The following is an 8,035-nucleotide window of genomic DNA, read 5'->3' as shown; positions in this document are numbered from 1 at the left end:
GCTCTTTGAATCCAGCTCTCTGGTCCTCAAGCAGGCTTCATATGGAAATCAATTCCGCCTTCTGCAAGGCTGAAACCAATCAATGACCTTAAACTAAAAATGCCAAAGAAGAAGGGCTTGTCTAGGATTTGAACCCAGGATCTCTCACACATTAATTAATCACTCACCCTAAGCAAGGATCATACCCCTAGATCAACATGCCACTGTTATCAGAACTTCCTTTTAGCTCCTGTGGAATTTCACTGGCAGCCAAAGCCGACCATCCATTTTTTTTCAGAGCAAAGCAACATCTTGCAAATTCTGAAATAAAAACAGAAAGTGTTGGAAATGTTCAGAAACTCTGGGAGCATCTGTGGAGAGAGAAACAGAGTTCACCTTTCAGGGCGTTTACCTTTTGTTTGAGCCATCCTTTCACACTGCTTCTGTCCACGCAATCTCACTTTCTATTTTATCTAGATTCCACCCACTCACTACCTAAATACATTGATCATGAATTCCTCATATCTTTTAATAATGACAATTTTATATTTCTGGCCTTTGCTTTGGACTCCACCACAAGTGGAATCATGTCTCCATCAACCCAATCAAACCCATTCACTATTTCCTCACATTGCAACGTTTCTTTCACCCTGAGAGACGATGGAATTTCTGCTGCTTGATTGCAGTTCTTGCTTTCTGCCAGTAGATGTCACCTCACTCCAGTACAGTGAAGGTGAATAATCTGAGAGCACACAACAAGAAGTAATTGTTCACGTTGTTCATTGTTCAGTGAACAGGTCCCTCTATTCCTGCACACTATTTAGAACTGTGCCATTAAGTATATATTGCCTCTCCCTATTCCTTCTGCTAAAATGCATCACCTCACACTAGTCACTATTAAAATCCATCTGCACCTGTCTGCCCATTCTGCTGGCCTATCACTGTCTTGTTGCAGGTGGTTCATTTCATCCTCACTGTTTGCCACTTCTCCAAGTTTGGTGTTATCGGCATATTTTGAGATTCTACTCTATATTCCAAGATCCAAGTCATTTATTTGTCGCAAGTAAAAAGCAGTGGTTCCAGCAGTTACCCTTGGGGAACAGCACTGTCGACAACCTTCCAGTCTGAGAATGAATCATTTATTACGACTTGCTGTTTTCTGTCCTTAAGCCAATTTTCTATCCAATTGGACACTGACCCTCCTATTCCATGAACCTCAATGTTGTTAATCACCCTTTTATGTGTCGTTTCTTAAAATCCATATAAACAACATCCACTGCATGCCCTTCATCAACCTTCTCTATTAGTTCATCAAAAAATGCATTTAGATTAGTCAAGCATGAACTCCCATGTATAAATCCATGCTCACTCTCCTTAATTAACTCAAACCTCTACAAGTGACTGTTGATTTTTTCCCTGATTGTTCTTTCTGAAACCTTACCCACCACTGCTGTTAATCTAACTAGCCTGTAGTTACCCGGACTGTCCTTACACCCTTTCTTGAATAAGGGTGTCACATTTGCCACTGTTTAATCCTCTGACACCTCCCCCGTATCCAGGGAAGATTGGAAGATTATAGCAAGCCTTTCTGTTATCTGCATCCACATTTCCTTTCGCAATCTGGGATGACAACCATCCGGACCAGGTAATTTATCTTCCTGAAGCATAACCAGCCTTTTCAGTACCTCCCTCTCTCAATTTGTACCCTCTCCATTGCCTCTACACTCTCCACTTCTCCTGATATTTTGTCAAATTCCACTTCCTTAGTGATCATTGATACAAGGTACTTATTAACTAGATTAACATTGCCCTGCAGCTCTAAGTATATATTGCCCTCTTTGTCCCTAATGGGGCCCACTTCACCGCTGACTACCTGCTTATTATTTATATACTGCTCGAAGATTTTTGGGTTCCCTTTCATGTTGACTGCCATTCTATTCTCGTAGAGATAGGGAATAAGCTAAATATAGAAGATATAAATATTTCCCATCCTTGGGTGAGGTGGAATTTTTTTATGCTGTGAGTGGTAATGTCCTGACCCATGAGTGTGGTGGAAGTAGAGACAATCAATGATTTGAAAAGGAAATTGGATGGATACCTGAAGCAAAGGAACTTGCAGGAGGAAAGGGATCGAGCAGGTGAGTGGAACTGAGTAGTTGGCTCCGATAATTGCTGCAATCACTGCGATCCCCCTTAATTTTGTACAAGGTGACAATGTTTGCAGCACGCATGTTTTGAGCCCTTGTTGAGCTCGACTATGGAGGGCTCACTGTCCAGTTCCTCCATGACAGGGAAGTCTGGAATGGCACTGAGAGCGACTTCAATGACAATGTTCTCCGTTATGTAGAGTTCAAGATAATGCTCCACTCACCTTTCCATCTGCTTGTTAGGTTCAGTGATGATCACCCCTCTCTTTGTCTTCAAAAGGTGCTGATTTAGTTACTACTGGGCCCATTGCTTTCTTAATTCCTTCATACATCCCTCTAGCATCCCCGGATTCATCAGCAGAGTTTTAACCAGTATTGATTGGTGCAGTGCCGAGCAGTCTGCAGAGACTTGATTCTGGCAGCTCTGAGAGCATTTAGATGTTGTTTGCTGGGGACTTGTTTGTAGTTCATGAGGGTTCTCCTTTTAGTTACAGTAACTGACACCATTTCAGTCCAATAAGCCTCAAACCAGTCAGCATTCCTCCCATCTCTTTTCCTATACACAGTGAGTGCAGAGTTATAGATGGTGGTGTGCAGATGATTCCACTTTGACACTGCACTGAGGCCTTGAGCATTGTTGTCTGAAAGAGCCTGATCAAGGATGTTGAGGAACTCCTGGGTCCTTTCTGGATCAGTGGTTCGGCAAGTGTTGATCAGAAGACGAGCTTTCAACATGGATGGATGAAGCTTCCTTGGCTGAAGCCTGACCTTGTTACACACCAGGGAGTGATCAGTGTCACAGTCAGCGCTGTGATAGCTGCGAGTGATGAGGACACTGCTGAGAGTGTTATGTCTGGTGAAGATAAGGTCTAGCTGGTGCCAATGGCATGATCTCGGATGTCTCCAGGACACCTTGCAGCACAGCTTGACCTGGAAGTAGCTGTTCATCACACAGAATCCATGGTGACAGCATAGCTCCAGCAATCTCTGTCCATTTTCGTTCATCTTGCCAATCCCCTGGTGCCCTATGCACATTGGCAAAGCTGTGTAGTCAGTACCCAAGCTTGTGTTGAAGTCTCCTAGAAGGTACAGTCCCTCAGTGCTGGGAATTCTACTGATGGCAGTGTCAAGTGTCACATAGAATTGATCCTTGACATCTGGGGTGGAGGTGAGTGTCGGGACATAGATGCACATGAGATTAACTGGGCCCACACTTGTTGACAAGTGAAGAGTAAGAAGTCTCTCTGAGCCTACTGTGGGTGGTTCACTCATCTGAAGTGGCGTGTATTTTACTGTGAAACCCAATCCATGCTCACGAGTTGCCTCTTGGGCTTTCCCCTGCCAGAAGAAGGTGTAGTGTTTCTCTTTCAGGGATCGACTTTGAACAAGTCTAGTTTCTTGCAGCACAGCAATGTCCACATTGAGCCTTGTGAGTTCCTTGTCGATCACAGCTGTCTTGTGTGTGTCATCAACCTGCAGAAGGTTGTCGGCAAGGCCAGGACACATGGTCCTTACATTCCAGCTTGTGATGCGAAGGACTGGTGTCTTCTTTGTTGAGTTTGTTTTTCTTGGTGCATAGATAATCAATCCGCCTGTTGAGAGATGACTCTCTAAGCTCCAAGCACCCATTGAAGCAAGCAGGTCGTGGCTTCACAGCACCTAACTAACTGGGGGCTGCCCAGCTTGGAGTGAATGGTAGCTATCCAATGAGACACTAAGAGCTCTCCCACTGTCCGAAGTAACCCCTGGCGCTCATACTCTGCACCAATTGAATGAGAGCTTATAATCAGTAACTGTTTATTCCCGGGTTGTGCTCATGTTTAACCACAAAGCTGGAGTGTCCTCTCTAGGGCACAGGCCTGGGCAAACAGTATGGAGACCCTGAGCATCAGGACCCCCTCTCAGCATTGCTCGTATTGTCCAAAGGAAAGGAAAAACCAGTACTGTTTGTTGCCAGCTCTGCTGTCGGAGTTGCTGGAAAACTGCCTGATCAGTCAGAGGTAACCGCCTCCAGGACTCCACTCCGGATTTACTGTCCAGGTTTACTGCCTCAGCCTTCTTATTTATTTATTTAGAGATACAGTACTGAAACAGGTCCTTCCAGCCCACCGGGTCTGTACCGACCATCAACCACCCATTTATACTAATCCTACATTAATCCCATATTCCTACCACATCCCCTCAATTCCCCCACCACCTACCTACACTAGGGGCAATTTACAATGGCCAATTTACCTATCAACCTGCAAGTCTTTGGCTGTGGGAGGAAACCAGAGCACCCGGCAGAAACCCACGCAGTCACAGGGAGAACTTGTAAACTCTGCACAGGCAGTACCCAGAATCGAACGCGGGTCACTAGGGGTGTGAGGCTGCGGTGCTAACCACTGCGCCACTGTGTCTTCTCGAGACACCCCTTGAGAAGTGAGACTTTTTGCCCAGAGATGGGGCTCTGTTTCTTGGCATCAGGATGGAACCACACACCAGTGGGCCTGTATGACATGCACAAGGATATCACACACTGCCCCATCTCTGGTACAGATCAGAGTCAGACACTGAACAGATTGCAACCCACAAGGACATCACAACCTTCCCGCTCTCTGGGACAGGTCAGTGTGATACACCAAACAAACAGCACCCCACAGGGACCTCATAAATGCCACGTCCCTGTGACAGATCAAGGTCAGACACTGCAAATATTGCAACCGCAGGAATGTCACAAATTGCCCCATCCCTCGGACAGCTCGGGGTCTGACATTGAACATATTGCAACAACAAGGTCATTACTGTATAACTCCCTCCATTCTGAAAAACAAGCATTCACCCTACTTTTTACCCTGCAGCCAATTTTGGATCCACACTGCCACTGCCTCTTTAATCCCATCTGCTTGAATTTTGTTAGCAAGTCATAGAGAGATGCAAAACTGAAAAAGGCCATCCGGCCCACTGAGTCTATGTTGACCAACCACAACCCATTTATAGTAATCCTACAGCAATCCCATATTCCCTACCACGTCCCCACCATTCTCTTACCTACACTAGGAGCAATTTACAACAGCCGATTTACCTGTCAACCTGCAGTCTTTGCTTGTGGGAGGAAACCGGAGCACCCAGCAGAAACACACACAGTCACAGGGAGAACTTGCAAACTCTGCACAGGCAGTACCCAGAACTGAACCTGGGTTGCGAGAGCTGTGAGGTTGCAGTGCCAACCACTGTGCCATTGTGCTGCCCCAAGTCTAGTTTATGGTACCTTTTCAAACACAATTTTGATGTCCAGACACGTACCATCAACCTCACCACCCTCGTCAACTCTCTCTGAAACTTCATCAAAGAAATTAATTCATTAATTATTTCAGACACAATCTTCTGTTAACCAATCTGTACTGGCTGTCGTTTATTAGCCCATGTTCTACCAAGTGACAGTTAATTTCCTCCTGGATAATTGTCTCTAAAAGTTTCCCCACCACCGACATTAGACTAATTGGTATGTAGTTCCTGGGTTTATCTCTCTTTTTAAACAGGGCTGTAATATTCACAATCCTTGCAGACTTATCTTTTAATTCTGGAAAGTCTATTGCAGACAATCACTTTGGGCATGACTTTAACCAATTAAAGCAACAGGATACTTGATTAATAAGTCCAGAACTTTTATTGAGAGTAAAATGGTACTTAATAATTGAAAGTAAAATTATACTTAACAAACTTGGGGAATATAACTTGACAGCTCTGGGGACTGGTCGAGCTTGGTCTCAGAGTGTCACGGTCCTCTTTGTCCAGTCGAGATCCCTCATCAGGTGGAGAACTTGGTCGATGATCTGAGCCTTTACCCCTGAGATCTTCTAGTGTTCCTGCACACTGAAACCTGACAAGATCCCTACTTTTAACCCCTGGATGGCCATCACACCACCATGTAAAATAATAATTGGTCCCAGCTGTTGCTAGGTACATTTAATTAGTTCTTAATAATGTCTTCCACGAACAGTCACCTGTCCTCAGAATCTCAGATATGAGTACAATGGAGTGGTTTCACACTGTCTCCCAATCTGATCTGAAACAAGTTTCCTGTTCATTAAATCAAGACTCTTGAAGGTCACGATGTGGCATACCATGGGTTTTATCAGGGGTCCGAGAAAGGTCCATTGTTTGAATAAATTTAGCTGAAACTGCCCTTTCCCACAAAGACACAGAAACTCACAGTAATTAGATTGAACTAACTTTAAATGAAAACCCATTCTCTCGAAAATGTTTATTGATTCATTAATTATAACTCAATCAAGGTTCATTACTTTTACAATCATCTGTTTCAGGATGGGTAGCTACTCATTAATTATACAGGATTTAAACATTAGTACTGAACACAAAATGGTTCCTTTGGTCATGTGTTAATTATAAAATGGCTTTCGTAATGTTGTTAGTTATGACAATGGATACATTATAAAAATGGTCAAGTTAAACTAAGATCGAACTACCCAAGCTTACCTCCATCCTCCAGTCCTCTGGCATCATTCCCATATTCAAGGAGGATTGAAAGATTGTGGTTCGAGTCTCCTCTATTTCCACCCTTACTTCCCTCAGCAACCCAGGATGCAGCCCATCCAGACCGGGTGACTTTTCTACTGTGAGCACTGCTAACCTTGTAATTGTCTCCTCTTTATCTATTTTCATCTCCTCCAAATTCTCCACTTCCTCCTCCTTTACTGTGACATTTGCAGCACCCGTTTGTTTTGTGACAGATGAAATATTAGAATATTAGAATATTACAGCGCAGTACAGGCCCTTCGGCCCTCGATGTTGCGCCGAGCTGTGAAACCATCTGACCTACACTATTCCATTTTCATCCATGTGTCTATCCAATGTCCACTTAAATGCCCTTAAAGTTGGCGAATCTACTACTGCTGCAGGCAGGGCATTCCACGCCCTTACAACTCTCGGAGTAAAGAAACTACCTCTCACATCTGTCCTATATCTATCACCCCTCAACTTGAAGCTATGTCCCCTCGTGTTTGCCATCACCATCCGAGGAAAAAGACGCTCACTATCCACCCTATCTAACCCTCTGATTATCTTATATGTCTCTATTAAGTCACCTCTCCTCCTCCTTCTCTCCAACGAAAACAACCTCAAGTCCCTCAGCCTTTCCTCGTCAGACCTTCCCTCCATACCAGGCAACATCCTAGTAAATCTCCACTGCACCCATTCCATAGCTTCCACATCCTTTCTATAATGCGGTGACCAGAACTGCACGCAATACTCCAGGTGCGGTCACACCAGAGTCTTGTACAGCTGCAGCATGACCTCGTGGCTCCGAAACTCGACCCCCCTACTAATAAAAGCTAACACACCATATGCCTTCTTGACAGCCCTATTAACCTGGTTAGCAACCTTCAGGGATTTATGCACCTGGACACCAAGATCTCTCTGCTCATCTACACTAACAAGAATCTTCCCATTAGCCCAGTACTCTGCATTCCTGTTACTCCTTCCAAAGTGAATCACCTCTCACTTTTCCGCATTAAACTCCATTTGCCATCTCTCAGCCCAGCTCTGCAGCCTATCTATGTCTCTCTGTACCCTCCAACATCCTTCGGCACTATCCACAACTCCACCGACCTTAGTGTCATCTGCAAATTTACTAACCCACCCTTCCACACCCTCTTCCAGGTCATTTATAAAAATGACAAACAGCAATGGCCCCAAAACAGATCCTTGCGGTACACCACTAGTAACTAAACTCCAGGATGAACATTTGCCATCAACCACCACCCTCTGTCTTCTTTCAGCTGGCCAATTTCTGATCCAAAGCTCTAAATCACCTTCAACCCCATACTTCCGTATTTTCTGCAATAGCCTACCGTGGGGAACCTTATCAAACGCCTTACTGAAATCCATATACACCACATCCACTGCTT

Source organism: Heterodontus francisci, unplaced genomic scaffold (genome assembly GCF_036365525.1).
Source record: "Heterodontus francisci isolate sHetFra1 unplaced genomic scaffold, sHetFra1.hap1 HAP1_SCAFFOLD_59, whole genome shotgun sequence".
Taxonomy (NCBI): Eukaryota; Metazoa; Chordata; class Chondrichthyes; order Heterodontiformes; family Heterodontidae; genus Heterodontus; species Heterodontus francisci.
The sequence above is the reverse complement of the archived record's forward strand: the minus strand, read 5'-3'. Positions refer to the sequence as shown.